This window comes from Hyla sarda, chromosome 1 (genome assembly GCF_029499605.1).
Source record: "Hyla sarda isolate aHylSar1 chromosome 1, aHylSar1.hap1, whole genome shotgun sequence".
Lineage (NCBI taxonomy): Eukaryota > Metazoa > Chordata > Amphibia > Anura > Hylidae > Hyla > Hyla sarda.
In genome coordinates, this window is record NC_079189.1 from 70,237,767 (window position 1) to 70,254,613 (window position 16,847).

The 16,847-nt window shown below is 43.7% G+C and overlaps 1 long non-coding RNA gene across 1 annotated transcript; it reads right to left on the minus strand.

Annotated features, from left to right (window-relative positions):
• Window positions 1-378: 378 nt before the first annotated feature.
• Window positions 379-12,906, minus strand: LOC130301167 (uncharacterized). The gene is made up of 3 exons (XR_008851855.1): window positions 12,782-12,906; window positions 6,523-6,595; window positions 379-577 (listed from the first exon to the last, which is right to left on the minus strand). It is a non-coding gene; the product is annotated as an uncharacterized LOC130301167 (long non-coding RNA).
• Between the last annotated feature and the right edge of the window lie 3,941 nt (window positions 12,907-16,847).

Consider the following 16,847-nt stretch of genomic DNA (forward strand, 5'->3'; position numbering starts at 1 on the left):
TAAAATTTGACATTTGCCACATATCATCGCAATATCCCTATATGTTATCTGGGTTTTACAAAGATCGTAAGTTTAATATATGAACATCCTCTTTAATCTGAACCTCCCAGACTTCTCTTGACTTGCACTAGTTCTTTGAAATTCGCTACTCCATAATTTTAGTGTGCCCTAAAAAAAACATCTTGTTCTGTTTATTGTTAAAAGCTGTAATTTTTTTAAATTTTATTCTATATTTCTTCTTTAATTTGTTAAGGAACTAAAATGCCATACTCATATTTTTTGGCCAAAAATACTACGCCCAGATGTTAGCTGGGAGTTAATAGGGAAATATGAATTGCTCCATGTTTTATTTATTTTTTTATTTTTGGCGGGCAGGGAGAGGGGTGGGGGGTGGATCACCCTTCTGTAGCAGTTTTCCAAAATCATAGCATGTTGAGGGTATGACATTCTTTTATGAAATGTTGGAGTATGTCCTCCCATAGACTTATATGGCAGCAAGAGAAATTTGATATTGGCATGTTTTTCTGCCATTGTCTCCGGGCTAGAAATGATACCAATATGGTTCTTGAAGAACATGCTGCAAAAAATAGAAACGTGAATATCACTATATATTTATTTTTTTAAAGCAAATATGAAGCTTTCAATTCATTACGTAGCATGTTCCAATGGTTATGTATTGGTACTGTTTTTGAGTTGAATTCGAAAATGCATGTTCTTTTTTCAGAGAGTGCAAGTTTCCATGTTTGTTCCAGTTATATGAATATCAAAAATATCACCAAACACTTTAAAATTTTATGAGAAAGAAAAAAAAAAAGAAAAAGAAAAAAAAAAAAAAAAAAAATATATATATATATATATATATATATATATATATATATGTGTTGCAGCACATAAAAATCACAATATCGCTTGTGACATCACGTCTAATGAATGTTAATGTGCTATACAATACGATAGCAACACAGCAATCACTCCAAAAATAAATTTTTGGGTTGTAGGTCGAAAGTCAAACGTGACCTTGCCGGCACTGAGCTTGATGCAAGTCAAATGCGACTACAACCTGCTTGTGAATTTTCTGCAATTTGGCTATTTATTTATTTTATTTTATCTATTTTTTTTTCTAGCCGAATTGCAACTGTTATAAAGTCTCCCAAATTTTGCTGTTACCTTACGAAAGTGTGAATGAGGCCTACTCTGTAATGCAGGGTTTCCCAACCAGGGTGCCTCCAGCTGTTGCAAAACTACAACTCCGAGCATGGGCAATGAGTAGCTGTTTTGCAACAGCTGAGGGCACCTTGGTTGGGAAAAACTACTATATTGTCATATTTTGTCTGTACGTGTAGCTTTGCATGGCAAAATGCTGTGAAATATGTTTGTAATATACATGTATATATGTATTTATATAGATCAATATCACTGAATTAGTAATATTAGTTATATTAGTATTAGTTATATTTATTAGTTATATTTATTCAGTGCAATCTATCGCTAAATCTTCAAATATAATTAGCAAAAGAAAACTAAATATTTGTCTCTGCTACATCTTTATATGTAGAAATGTGACCAGTGGCTACTTAGCTGTTCCAGTACTGTACAACATACTGTAGCTCTGCAGGCTTTCCTATGCATCCTTGCCCGTGAATGTGTTTTCGGTAACCCTCATTAAAGGGCCGGCTCCATCACTTTGACATATAACATTGCTAATGTCAACAAAGACTTAATTGAATGTGTGTATTTAACCCTTCGGCTGTAGAAACATAAAAGGAGTTTTTTTTTTTTTCCTCCAGCTATCAGGCTAGACCAAGTGTTAGAGAAAGAGAGCGAGACAAAGTAAATTTCTTAAATTGTAGAGTAAATAAATAAATAAATAAAGAGGAGATGTCATGGGATTCAAACAAAGGGAATTTGTACACAATGGTTGCTGTCTGTCAACTTATTGTGGGTTGTAAATGGGACACGTTAAAAACAAAACAAAAAAAAAACCATTGAGGATAAAGAAAAGCGCACAAATAGATGAAACTCCATGGAGTACAGTATTAGACCAGGAATACATGAGCATGTTGCCATACAGTTTTGGCTATAGACGGTATTCGAATAAGGTTGCATTGTACGGTATGTACTGTACCGCCTTGAGAAGGTCCGTGTTCCATTACATATTAGTAAACTGTAATGGGTAAACATGGCCCTCCAAATGAAAATCAACATAAAAATAGATTTTTTGGGAGGGGTGATCGATTCTTTTATCGATTAGGATACATCAACGTGGATTTCCTGGAGAGACATATAAGGTAAGTAATGTGTACCACATGAGCTGGGTTCACACTTATGTTAGCTCTGGAGTTTCTTTTCTCTGATGGCCAAACGGTTCAGAAAAATGGAAAACAGGCGGATACATTTAAATCCCTATTGATTTTTAATGGGTCTTTATCAGGGGTCAAGTCCTGGCAAAAATGTGCTGGGACTCACCCAAGATTTTCCCTCAAGGGCTGGTTCTGCAGGACTCCTGCTTATGGGAACAGTGGGGGAGATTTACCAAAACCTGTGCAAAGGAAACTGTGACGGTCCCCAGAGTCACCCTACCCCTTCTCTATTGTTGCCTTAGCTTCCAGAGGACTATGGAAGAGTGGATGATGGACTTTAGGACATCACTATTTCCACATTTTGTGCCCCTCAGTTAATGTTGTCCAGTGACATAGCGCTCTTTGTTGGATATCTTATTAAAATACTTTTATTTGCTGTTTTCATGACACCTTCTGCACACGGCACTAATTCTGTACATGGCACTAATTCTGCACACTGCACACCTTCTGCACACGGTCCACCTTCTGCACACGGACTACCTTCTTCACAAGGCACTAATTCTGCACACAGTCCACCTTCTGCACACAGTCCACCTTCTGCACACGGACTACCTTCTGCACACAGACCACCTTCTGCACAAGGCACTAATTCTGCACACAGTCCACCTTCTGCACAAGGCACTAATTCTGCACACAGTCCACCTTCTGCACACAGTCCACCATCTGCACACAGTCCACCTTCTGCACACGGACCACCTTCTGCACATGGTCCACCTTCTGCACACAGACCACCTTCTGCACAAGGCACTAATTCTGCACACAGTCCACCTTCTGCACACAGTCCACCTTCTGCACACGGACCACCTTCTGCACACGGTCCACCTTCTGCACACAGACCACCTTCTGCACAAGGCACTAATTCTGCACACAGTCTACCTTCTGCACACAGTCCACCTTCTGCACAGGGACCACCTTCTGCACACGGTCCACCTTCTGCACACAGACCACCTTCTGCACAAGGCACTAATTCTGCACACGGTCCACCTTCTAAACAAGGCACTATATAGGGATACCTTTATTGGATTATCTTCCAGACTTACTGTCACCTGTATTGTCTTTACTGCTCCTTCCCCCTGTGATGTCCATCCTATAAAAGGAGACACTTGTTTCTCAATAAAGGGAGATTGATTTTTATACCTGAAGACTGGTGTTGCCTGGTTCTTTGGGTACGAGGTTGCGATAATTTCTAGTTCTGCCTGGGGATATTGTCTGCTGTTATGCTGCAGCTTGTCATCTGGAAGGAGAAGTCGCTCTTGGAGTAGAGGAACACTGAAAGGTCCCTGGTCAGTCCGTCACAGAAACGTTCCCCAGTTACCCATAGCAAACCAATCAGATTGCTTCTTTCATTTTGCAGAGGCCTTGTTAAAAAGGAAAGAAGTGAGCTGATTGGTTGCAATGGCGCTGGACAACTTTTCCTCCAGACAGGTTTGGATAAATCTCCCCCAGACTGTTCCTGCTGTGGAAAAAGTGCAGGAACTCCGTTACTATGTGTTGCTGCAGGACTTTAGGCCTAGCCTTGGTTCGTCTGTTCCGGAATTTTGCACGGAAAAAAAAGTGGTATGCAATAATTTTTTATTCTGTTCAAAAATGGAAACTGAATAGAACTGGTCCGTTTTTTTTTTTTTTTTTTTTTTATGAAGTCAGTTAAAGAGTGCTCTGTTGGCGTCAACAAGAGAGGTATGAACATAGCCTAAGCTGACATTCCAGCCCTCCCCTCTAAATCAGTGTTTTCCAAACAGGGTGCCTTCAGCTGTTGCAAAACTGCAACTCCTTTGGCTGTCTGGGCATTCTGGGAATTGTAGTTTTGCAACAGCTCAAGGCACCCTGGTTGGGAAATGCTGGTCTGAACAGAGGTCTCTTAGGGGTCCACATAAAAAGAATCCAGGTAAGATGGAGTTGGCACCTCTGGAATGTTCTTTACTATAACATGTTGCATTATTGAGGTTTTCTCTCATGCCACATTTGTAGATTGTAAGCCCTTGTGGACAGGCCCCTCTCTTTATCAGTCTGCATTTTAATCTATAATGTTCACTTTAGCTGCATTTGTGCATTGTATTTTTAACAAATGTAAATGTTTATCAAAGTAAAGTGTGCTAGGACCTAGGGCACTATATAAATAAATAAATAAACAATGAAAAAAAAAAAAAAAAGAAGAGTAAAATAAAAATAATCTGGAACCATACACTCCATAGAAGGTTCATGCACATTACATTGGACCATTAAATAAACATAAATACCAAATTTTGTCATGGTTTTAATTTCTGATTTATTTGTATACAGCCTTGTGGGCATTTTCTGTCAAAGCAAAACACTGATCATTGGGGGCCAGACACTGTTTAGATGGCAGCTGCAGTAGATCAAAGCAGGTACGGTAAGTATAACTTATGTTTTATTTTTAAAGTGTAGCTCCCACCATCCTTAATTTTTTTTTTTACTGTCCCTGCCTATTGCCAATCTATCTCTAACCCCCTCCCTGCTTTTATTTTTTTTTACCATATTAAAAATGCCTTTTTGTCTGCCTGGTAGTGTGCTCACTACCAGGCAGACTTCCCCATCACTGATGCCTGCTGGGGGGGCACACTTCCGCCCTTAGTTCATCTACACAGGGTGCCTCCAGCTGTTTCAACACTACAACTCCCAGCTTGCCCTGACATCTATTGGCTGTCAGGGCATGCTGGGAGTTGTAGTGGTGAAACAGCTGTAGGCACCCTGTGTTGAAAACAATAAAAAAAATATGTTAGGGCCATGGGGCGCTACCCTGTTCCGTTCCCTCCGCCACCCGCCCCCGCTCCCGTCCCCGTTTTTAAATCCCGAACCCCGCTCTCCCCCAACCCCCATGTAAAAACCTTGAACCCCGAACTCCCCTAAAGAAAGATACATACTGCAGAGTCCAGCAGAGGCGTGCAGAGGCAGCAGTGGCGGCGACATGTGCGGGAAGAGTGGCCGTGTGAGCCCAGGGAGCCAAAGCGCTCGCTCCCACCTGTCTGATTGACAGGCAGGGAGAGAGTGCAGGCTGAATGAATAAGGACCGATGCCCGGCCACCATAGGTCCGAATTCAGGCAAGATGTCACACCAGCCTGCAGTCAGCCACTAGGAGGGAGACCCCTAGTGGCTGGTTTTCAAACTTAAATTAAAAGGTTTTAATAAAAAAAAATAAAAAATAATGAAAATATGTTAGAGATATGCTGTGGTACATATGTACTAGAAATAAAGTTCTTTCAGCTCACCTCCTCCACGGTCTGCAAGGACCCGAGCCCGTCCCGGCTTGATACTTGTAAGTAAATGAAGAAAAGGCGGTCCAGCAGTACCTTTGAAATATAGATCCTTTATTGAACTTTGTCTTTAAAATGCAGAGCACACACCATTCACCTGAATGGTGTGTGCTCTGCATTTTAAAGACAAAGTTCAATAAAGGATCTATATTTCAAAGGTACTGCTGGACCACCTTTTCTTCATTTACTTACAGGTACATATGTACTACAACATATAAAAAAAAAAAAAATGTTGATGATAGTGCCCATTTAAGCCAGCCTGAGCCAATGAAAAAAAAATTCTAGTGTCAGACAACCCCAGGCAAAACAATGTACCCTAAGAGGCATAACAAAAAAATTTAAAAACGTTTACTCATTATTACATTGATCCATGGTCCTGATCCCAGCTGAGAAGACCCTCCTGCTTTCTTTTAGACAGACAGGAAATGCTCAGCCAATCACTATTTGAGTCGGGTCACCGCCGGGAGACAATTGAGACAGCGGCGGCCTGGGATTGCCAATTTTTTGGCCCATAAAAGGTCCATTTTATAGTTCAAATAGAGAGGAAAATAAAAGATTTGTTAACATAATCTGGTCCGGGAAAACTCCTTTTATTTGCTCTTGTGAAATTTGCCCTAAAATATGTACTATAAAAATTCAATTGTCCCTATTGTGAATGATGACAGTATCTGTACAGCACTGCAGAATATTTTGGCACTGTATTAGCAACTTGAATTCATTGTATACAATGAGGGTATATGATCCTAAATAATAATTGTTTAATATACCCGATCTTTGACAAATCATAGCATGAAAACCCAGTTTTATATACATTATAATCCTTCAAGACTATGCTTGTATTTACAGTCAAGTTGTAGATTTACTCGATCCGGCAACCTCGATGGAATACCTTGTCTTGGATGATCCTCAACTGCAGTCAGCGCACAAAGCCTATTCATTGCCCAGGAAATCCATTTACATGGCTAATTAAGGTAATTAACAGGGTAAAGCATTAATCATTTATATTGTTTGCTTTAAACCATACATCAATATAATAATCACCGTAGAGGAACACTGACTGGAAATGGAACCGGAGTTCACGAGATATTGATAAATACAGAAGGGGGCTCAATAAGTCAAAGAATCAATTATTAATCGGATAAAATACATCATAAACTTCACTACGGGTAGACGGACTGTATCGAACTAAGTCCTGTAGAACTACAAGTTCCAGAGTGTTTATCAGCAGAGAATGCTGGGAGTTCTGAATCACCGAGAACCCCGGAAGCTGCATACATGTATGCAGTAATCAAAACTAATATATGAGCAGATGCAGTGTATTTGTTACGCCTAGCGCTCCGGGTCCCCGCTCCTCCCCGGAGCGCTCACGGCGTCTCTCTCCCCGCAGCGCCCCGGTCAGTCCCGCTGACCGGGAGCGCTGCACTGTCATGGCCGTCGGGGATGCGGTTCGCACAGCGGGACGCGCCCGCTCGCGAATCGCATCCCAGGTCACTTACCCGTCCCGGTCCCCTGCTGTCATCTGCTGGCGCGCGCGGCTCCGCTCTCTAGGGCGCGCGCGCGCCAGCTCTCTGCGACTTAAAGGGCCAGCGCACCAATGATTGGTGCCTGGCCCAATTAGCTTAATTGGCTCCCATCTGCTCCCTGCCTTTATCTGACCTCCTCCCATGCACTCCCTTGCCGGATCTTGTTGCCTTGTGCCAGTGAAAGCGTTTAGTGTGTCCAAAGCCTGTGTACCTGAACTTCTGCTACCCATCCTGACTACGAACCTTGCCGCCTGCCCCCGACCTTCTGCTACGTCTGACCTTGCTTCTGCCTACTCCCTTGTACCGCGCCTATCTTCAGCAGCCAGAGAGGTGAGCCGTTGCTAGTGGATACGACCTGGTCACTACCGCCGCAGCAAGACCATCCCGCTTTGCGGCGGGCTCTGGTGAAAACCAGTAGTGGCTTAGAACCGGTCCACTAGCACGGTCCACGCCAATCCCTCTCTGGCACAGAGGATCCACTACCTGCAAGCCGAATCGTGACAGTAGATCCGGCCATGGATCCCGCTGAGGTGCCGCTGCCAAGTCTCGCTGATCTTCCCACGGTGGTCGCTCAGCAATCGCAGCAGATTGCCCAACAAGGACAGCAGCTGTCGCAGTTGACCGCCATGTTACAGCAAATTCTGCCTCTGCTACAGCAGCAACCATCTCCTCCGCCAGCTCCTGCACCTCCTCCGCAGCGAGTGGCCGCTCCTAACCTCCGCTTGTCCCTGCCGGACAAATTTGATGGGGACTCCAGACTCTGCCGTGGATTTTTGTCTCAGTGTTCCCTGCATATGGAGATGTTGTCAGACTTGTTTCCTACAGAACGGTCTAAGGTGGCGTTCGTAGTAAGTCTTCTTTCAGGAAAGGCCTTGTCTTGGGCCACACCGCTCTGGGACCGCAATGATCCTGCCACAGCCACAGTCCAGTCCTTCTTTGCTGAAGTCCGAAGTGTCTTTGAGGAACCTGCCCGAGCCTCTTCTGCTGAGACTGCCTTGCTGAACCTGGTCCAGGGTAATTCTTCCGTTGGCGAGTACGCCATACAATTCCGTACTTTTGCTTCTGAACTATCCTGGAATAATGAGGCTCTCTGCGCGACCTTTAAAAAAGGCCTATCCAGTCGCATCAAGGATGTGCTGGCCGCACGAGAGATTCCTGCCAACCTCCAAGAACTCATCCATTTGGCTACCCGCATTGACATGCGTTTTTCTGAGCGACACCAAGAGCTCCGCCAGGAAAAAGACTTAGATCTCTGGGCACCTCTCCCACAGCATCCTTTGCAGTCTTCGCCTGGGCCTCCCGCCGAGGAGGCCATGCAAGTGGATCGGTCTCGCCTGACCCAGGAAGAGAGGAATCGCCGTAGAGAAGAAAATCTCTGTCTGTACTGTGCCAGTACTGAGCATTTCTTGGTGGATTGCCCTATCCGTCCTCCACGCCTGGGAAACGCACGCACGCACCCAGCTCACGTGGGTGTGGCATCTTTTGCTTCTAAGTCTTCTTCTCCACGTCTCACGGTGCCCGTGCGGATTTCCCCTACAGCCAACTCCTCCATCTCAGCCGTGGCCTGCTTGGACTCTGGTGCCTCCGGGAATTTTATGTTGGAGTCCTTTGTTAATAAATTCAGCATCCCGGTGACCCGTCTCGCCAAACCGCTCTACATTTCCGCGGTCAACGGAGCCAGATTGGACTGCACCGTGCGTTACCGCACAGAACCCCTCCTGATGTCTATCGGACCCCACCACGAAAGGATTGAGTTCTTCATCCTCCCCAGTTGTACCTCTGAGGTCCTCCTCGGTCTGCCATGGCTCCGGCTTCATTCCCCCACCCTTGATTGGACCACCGGGGAGATAAAGAACTGGGACTCTGCCTGCCATAGGAAGTGCCTCTCCCCCCCTCCCAGTCCCGTCAGGCAAACCTCTGTGCCTCCTCATGGCCCCCGTCCTGGTGTCACACTGCCCCGTGCCAGGCTTCGCCCTCTGCCCTCCCTCCCCATTCCCACTCCTGCTGTACTGCCTGCCGTTGAGGAAACCCTCCATTTTTTCCCGGTGTCCTCATCCCAGGGGAGGCAGTTGCCGGTCAAAGAAAAGGGGAGACCTAAGGGGGGGGGTACTGTTACGCCTAGCGCTCCGGGTCCCCGCTCCTCCCCGGAGCGCTCACGGCGTCTCTCTCCCCGCAGCGCCCCGGTCAGTCCCGCTGACCGGGAGCGCTGCACTGTCATGGCCGTCGGGGATGCGGTTCGCACAGCGGGACGCGCCCGCTCGCGAATCGCATCCCAGGTCACTTACCCGTCCCGGTCCCCTGCTGTCATCTGCTGGCGCGCGCGGCTCCGCTCTCTAGGGCGCGCGCGCGCCAGCTCTCTGCGACTTAAAGGGCCAGCGCACCAATGATTGGTGCCTGGCCCAATTAGCTTAATTGGCTCCCATCTGCTCCCTGCCTTTATCTGACCTCCTCCCATGCACTCCCTTGCCGGATCTTGTTGCCTTGTGCCAGTGAAAGCGTTTAGTGTGTCCAAAGCCTGTGTACCTGAACTTCTGCTACCCATCCTGACTACGAACCTTGCCGCCTGCCCCCGACCTTCTGCTACGTCTGACCTTGCTTCTGCCTACTCCCTTGTACCGCGCCTATCTTCAGCAGCCAGAGAGGTGAGCCGTTGCTAGTGGATACGACCTGGTCACTACCGCCGCAGCAAGACCATCCCGCTTTGCGGCGGGCTCTGGTGAAAACCAGTAGTGGCTTAGAACCGGTCCACTAGCACGGTCCACGCCAATCCCTCTCTGGCACAGAGGATCCACTACCTGCAAGCCGAATCGTGACAGTATTATAGCACATATGTGTGATTCACAACATGTTGAATACGCTTTTCAGAAGGGTATTGATTCGGCACTGCCAGCTGGCAGCAGTGATCCACACATCATTACACTTGGCTTAGTTCTATGATATCTTTAGTTTGTGGTTTTATGATATATAAGACGATTAGGTCATGATTTAGCTCTACTAGAATTGCGACTTATATCACTTATAACAGTAATAAGGCAGGGGAGTTGTGTATTCTGTAATATGGTTTTCTAGGATGCCTGTCTTTATTAATATGTGATTGGTGGATGTCCAAGTCTCAGCACCTCAATGGTCAGCTGAATAAAGGGATCTCAATGCTTGGGTGAGTGCTGAAGCCTCTTAATTACCAGGAACAGCTTCATACATTTACTAGCGACTGTGCCTGGTGTGTTATGTTGCTCAATCCCAGAATGGGACTAAGTTGCAGTAAGCTGCAATACAGGACAAATCCACTGTAAAATATATGGCACTGTGTCTGGTAAACAAAGAAGAGTTGTCAGTGCCACAATCCCATTAATCAGCTGATTGTGGGGTTGCTGGAAAACAGACCCTACAATATGATATTGGTGACCTCTCATAAGGATAGGGCATCAAGTCCCTGTTAACTGCTTCAAATACCAGATTAAAACTGGTGGGGTTAGAGGTTGACTGCATTCAAGAATCTCAATGCTTTTACTCTGCATATTAAATTTAATGCACAAGCAATTTTGTAATAATTAAAAAAAAGTGTTTATATTAAATAATAATGCAATAGAATGCTTAATCATTTCTCCGTACAATATCCAAATAATGCTCCCATAGGGTAGCCATACAAACCTACAATACAATGTACAAAATGCAATGGTAAATAGTAAATAATACTCCCATGTTCTTTCCAAATAATACCGCCATATAATACCCAAATACTACTCCCACACAGTATCTAGTTAATACTGCCATACAATGCCTAAATAATACTCCCACATGCCATAAAGATAATGCTGCCATACAATACCTAAATAATACTCCAAATAATACCGCCATACATTTTTTCTTGGAACTCCCACATAGAAAACAAATAAGATTTCCATACATTACAAAAATAATACTCCTTTCGCACATTCCAAATAATACTGCCATACAATACCTAAATAATACTCCCTCACAGTATTCAAAAAGGACTGTATTTAAATTCTACATATTACTCCCCTGCAGTATCCAAATAATGCTGCCATGCTACACCTAAATAATACCTCAACATACTTTGCATATAATACTGTCATATATGATCAAATAATATTTACTTACAATATCCAAGTAATACCATCATGTAATACCCAAATAATACTTCCTCACATTATCCAAATAGCACCATACTAACCCCTTAACGACGCAGGACGTATACTTATGTCCTGCGCCGGCTCCCGCGATATGAAGCGGGATCGCACCGTGATCCCGCATCATATCGCGTTGGTCCCGGCGCTCATCAACGGCCGAGACCCGCGGCTAATACCACACATCGCCGATCGCGGCGATGTGTGGTATTAACCCTTTAGAAGCGGCGGTCAAAGCTGACCGCCGCTTCTAAAGCGAAACTGAAAGTGACCCGGCTGCTCAGTCGGGCTGTTCGGGACCGCCGCGGTGAAATCGCGGCGTCCCGAACAGCTGACCGGACACCGGGAGGGCCCTTACCTGCCTCCTCAGTGTCCGATTGGCGAATGACTGCTCCGTGCCTGAGATCCAGGCAGGAGCAGTCAAGCGCCGATAACACTGATCACAGGCGTGTTAATACACTCCTGTGATCTGTGTAGAAGATCAGTGTGTGCAGTGTTATAGGTCCCTATGGGACCCATAACACTGCAAAAAAAATGTAAAAAAAAAGTGTTAATAAAGGTCATTTAACCCCTCCCCTAATAAAAGTTTGAATCACCCCCCTTTTCCCATAAAAAAATAAAACAGTGTAAAAAAAAATAAAAATAAACATATGTGGTATTGCCGCGTGCGTAAATGTCCGAACTATAAAAGTATATCATTACTTAAACCGCACGGTCAATGGCGTGCGCGCAAAAAAATTCCAAAGTCCAAAAAAGCGTATTTTGGTCACTTTTTATACCATTAAAAAATGAATAAAAAGTGATCAAAAAGTCCGATCAAAACAAAAATCATACCGATAAAAACTTCAGATCACGGCGCAAAAAATTAGTCCTCATACCACCCTGTATGTGGAAAAATAAAAAAGTTATAGGGGGTCAGAAATTGACATTTTTAAACGTATAAATTTTCCTGCATGTAGTTATGATTTTTTCCAGAAGTGCGACAAAATCAAACCTATATAAGTAGGGTATCATTTTAACCATATGGACCTACAGAATAATGATAAGGCGTCATTTTTACCGAAATATGCACTGCGTAGAAACGGAAGCCCCCAAAAGTTACAAAATGGCGTTTTTTCTTCGATTTTGTCGCACAATGATTTTTTTTTCTGTTTCGCCGTGCATTTTTGGGTAAAATGACTAATGTTACTGCAAAGTAGAATTGGCGACGCAAAAAATAAGCCATAATATGGATTTTTAGGTGAAAAATTTAAAGGGTTATGATTTTTAAAAGATAGGGAGGAAAAAACGAAAGTGCAAAAACTGAAAAACCCTGAGTCCTTAAGGGGCTAAAATAATACTCCACACAATATAAAGATAATACTGCTATACAATAGCAAAATAATACTCCCTTACAGCATCTACTGTAAATAATACCTCCATAAAATTCTTAAATGAAACTTCCACATAGTAAAATATAATACCTTCTATATAATACCTAAATATTTCTTCCTCACACTATTCAAATAATACTGCCATAAAATACCTAAATAATATTTACTCACAGTATCCAAATAATACTGCTATACAATATCTAAACAAAACTCCCACACAGGGGGAGATTTATCAAAACCTGTGCAGAGGAAAACTTGCCCAGTTGCCCATAGCAACCAATCAGCTTGCTGCTTTCATTTCTATGAAGGCCTGTGAAAAATGAAAGAAGTAATCTGATTGGTTGCTATGGGCAACTGGCAAGTTTTCCTTTGTACAGGTTTTGATAAATCTCCCCCACAGTGTTCATAATACTGCTGTATAATGCACATAATAACTATATACTTGCAGTAATTTTCGGGATCCAAATAATACTCTTTTGAATAGCCCGCATAAGACTGCATTTACTTTCTCACATTGTACTGCAATTCAATTCTCCAAAAATACCACCATACACAAATGCATATGTATAACTTTTGTTTAACAGGGAATTTGTCATTTTAGACAGTTCACAGTCCTGAGCTCTTAAAGGGGTACTTCGCAGTGGTGGCGGCTGTAGCATGGAAGCTTGCAACTTCCGTGTTCGTGACATCATGCCACGCCCCCTCCATTCATGTCTATGGGAGGGGGCGCAGTGGCAAGTAGATTGTCATCACGCCTCCTCCCATGTATGTGAATGGAGGGGGCTTGGCGGCTGGTATCTGAGTTAGCTCCATGCACCGAATGAGGTCCCACAGAGGAGATCGCGGGGGTCCCCATCAGATGTTTTCAGCAGAGAACCCCTTTAAATATGAGGAAAAATACATTTAGGCAGGTATGTGAATAGAATGGAGGACTGGTTCACTGTGATTAGTTGCCAGGGAGAACTGACATAGTGAAGAATAGGTAAAGCTATAAAGGCACATATTTGCTAAGAAAAATCTACTTGTGGGACATTTTAAACGCTACACATATCCTATTGAGAGTGTGCCTTGAGCACCTAGTTGCATCCCCTTTTTTGAGGAACACTTGCATTAATATCACCCTCTGTCAATCAAGTTTGTGAGACTGTCCTACAAAAGGTTGAATAAATTCATGAGGGGCATTCTGTGACCAGAAGACTAACTTAGGAAATCTGCAACCAAAAGCAAAGGATCATCAAGTAAAGGCATCAAGTATATTATACGTGATTCCCTCAATTAATCCTAAGGTCGGGTTCAAACTGCAGAATTATTGGATGGAATTTCCACTGGAGATCCCGCGGCGGGGCTAAGACCATGTGGATTGCATTGCCGTTCCCATAGGAGGCATTGCATTTCTGAGCGGATCTTTTGGCGGGTCCACTCAGAAATGCAATGCAGTCTATGGGGAAGGCAAAGCAGTCCTTGCTGTCCTAGCATCGCATGTATGATCTGTAGCGGAAATTCTATCAGTACATTCTGGATTGTGAACTCGGCCTAATAGACAGGGGGATCATGAATTGATCTGTAAACTGTGAAAATATCAATTGCTTTATCTGTAGCTGCAATATTTTGTCTCCTAGGTTGCTTAATTATTATTTTTTTAATTTAATTTTAAATAACACATACAGATTGTAAATAACATATATTTTTTTTTTTAAATCCATAAAACGGAATATGGAAACAACAATGCTCAGGAAGAGCATTACCAAAGACAATAGAACACGACAAAGGTTAAACATTAAACCATACCCAGTGTTTCTCTATTCTATCAGTTTAAATTGTATAGCAGGATGAGAAGTTGAACATATAATTCTATTGTCTGTGTCACCACTGGTGACTACCTGAGAGCCCAGAGGTAACAGTGGGTTGGGACGCTGTGTGGAGGCAGCATTCTCCGTCATTACACTGTTGACAAGGGTAAAGTTTGTAAAACATACCACTGTAAATAAAAAGTAAACAAAAACAGGCAGCAATACTTTGGTAAAATGGGACACAGTTTGAAGCTCGCCAGAAGAGATGTTTGCAATCATATATGATGCAGGAAATTGGATTTTGCTGTGTTGGTGCAGCGTATAAATGAATTGGTGCTCATCATCTCAATGTGTGGCACAACTGACGCCATTCACCCATTGCTTGCTAATAGAATCAGATCTCTATATATACATCACGTATATCAATTTGCAGGTAAGTGCAGCCGTAAATGGAGCCTTAGGTAATTGCATTGTACAACTATGGCCTACCTAGTGATTCCGATCAGTTTTCTAGAGAAGCAAGGTAAATATTATACAAAAGAATCACAACACTGGATACTACTGGAATGAAGGAGAACACATCTGTTCATATTTTAGCTAAGTAGAATGAATGAATGAATAGATGTATGAATAATGAATGCAATCCATTTATTCATTTATTATATTTTTGTTCACTAAAAGGAGCTACCCAGGATATGAAAACATGGCTACTTTCTTTTCCAAAGACAGTGCCATAACAGTCATCAGATGTGTGTTGTATTGCAACTTTTAACTAAAAAGACTGAGTGGGTAGTGTCTATCCCTGAGGAGACTGGCAAACAGACATACGGAGTACTGTAATCCAGGCAAAAAAAGATGCAAATTAACTCTCTTCCAATGGGTAAATAACTTGTTTCTCAGTGCCACCCGCTGGAGGAATCTTCCCTTCAAGTTCATGTTTTACCCTTAAATGGGTACTCCAGCGCTTAGACATCTTATGCTCTATCCAAAGGATAGGGGATAAGATGCCTGATCGCGGGGGTCCCGCCACTGGGGACCCCCATGATCTTGCAGCAGCACCCCAGTTAAAATCAGTCACCGGAGCATGTTCGCTCCGGGTCTGATTACCAGCGACCACGGGGCCGGCGGCGTGTGACATCACGCCTCCGCCCCCGTGTGACGTCACGTTCTGCCCCTCAATGCAAGTCTATGGGAGGGGGCGTGACAGTGTGATGCCCCCTACCATAGGCTTGCAATAAAGGGCGGAGCGTGACGTCACACGGGAGCGGAGGCGTGATGTCACATGCCGGCGGCCACGTGGTCGCCGGTAATCAGACCCGGAGGGAATATGCTCCGGGGATTGATTTTAACTGGGGTGCTGTGTGCAAGATCACGGGGGTCCCCAGCAGCGGGACCCCCACGATCAGGCATCTTATCCCCTATCCTTTGGATAGGGGATAAGATGTCTAAGCGCCGGAGTATCCCTTTAAACGGTCAAATGAACCGATGCCAACATAAAGAATTTTTCCTAACAAAGAAAATGAAGGAATATGAAAATGTTATTCCAACACTTGAACCTGATTCTGCCACGTGAACATGGCCTAAGGCTTCAGTCCGCTTATGCCTATTGCTTGTGATTACAAGGGTGGATTGCTAACTAGGGTGGATAGTCAAGTAGGCAGGGAATGTAATCTTGGTGAGAAAAGGACCTGTACTATTCCCTGGCTGACATGACACTTGCCTATTTTCTTCCTGAAATTGTTAGCTTGCAGAGAACCATTGTAGCCTTAAAGGGGTTATATGGTGTAAAAAAAAACTTCCATTTTCCCTCGATAGCATTGTTTATTCAGCTAATCCCCAACTTATTTTATTTTTATATTTAATTAATGTTCAGCCCTTTCATCTATCCTCCAAAGATACTCAAAATACTGCAAATAGCAATCCTCACCCTAAAGGACCCAGCACAGCTGTACAATACATGGTCAGTTTATTCATTTCAATAGGACTGCGTAATACTTCATTTCTCCTGAAGCAGTGCTGTGATGGAAAAAAAAACATGTAACATCTTTTACCAAAGATGTGGATTCTCGAAGCTTCAATTACTATCGTGATGGTTTGACTTCACCCCAAACCCCTGCTATGAGTTGCACACTTTTCCTGTTGGATTTTCACATCGCGATCCCCAGAATAGTCATTGATTGGTGGCAATACCACTGATAAATAAAGATCATAGTCGGAATTGAGACAAGGGTCATTTTTAGGATAGCAGTCAGGGTGTAAAAATTTTGAGGATAAGTCAGGAGCTTAGTAAGCGACAGGGCCATGGGTCAAAGCCTTGAGTAGACTAATGGTTACAAGACAAAAAACCCAAGAGTGATATCTAGGAACAAGGCTGAGTTCC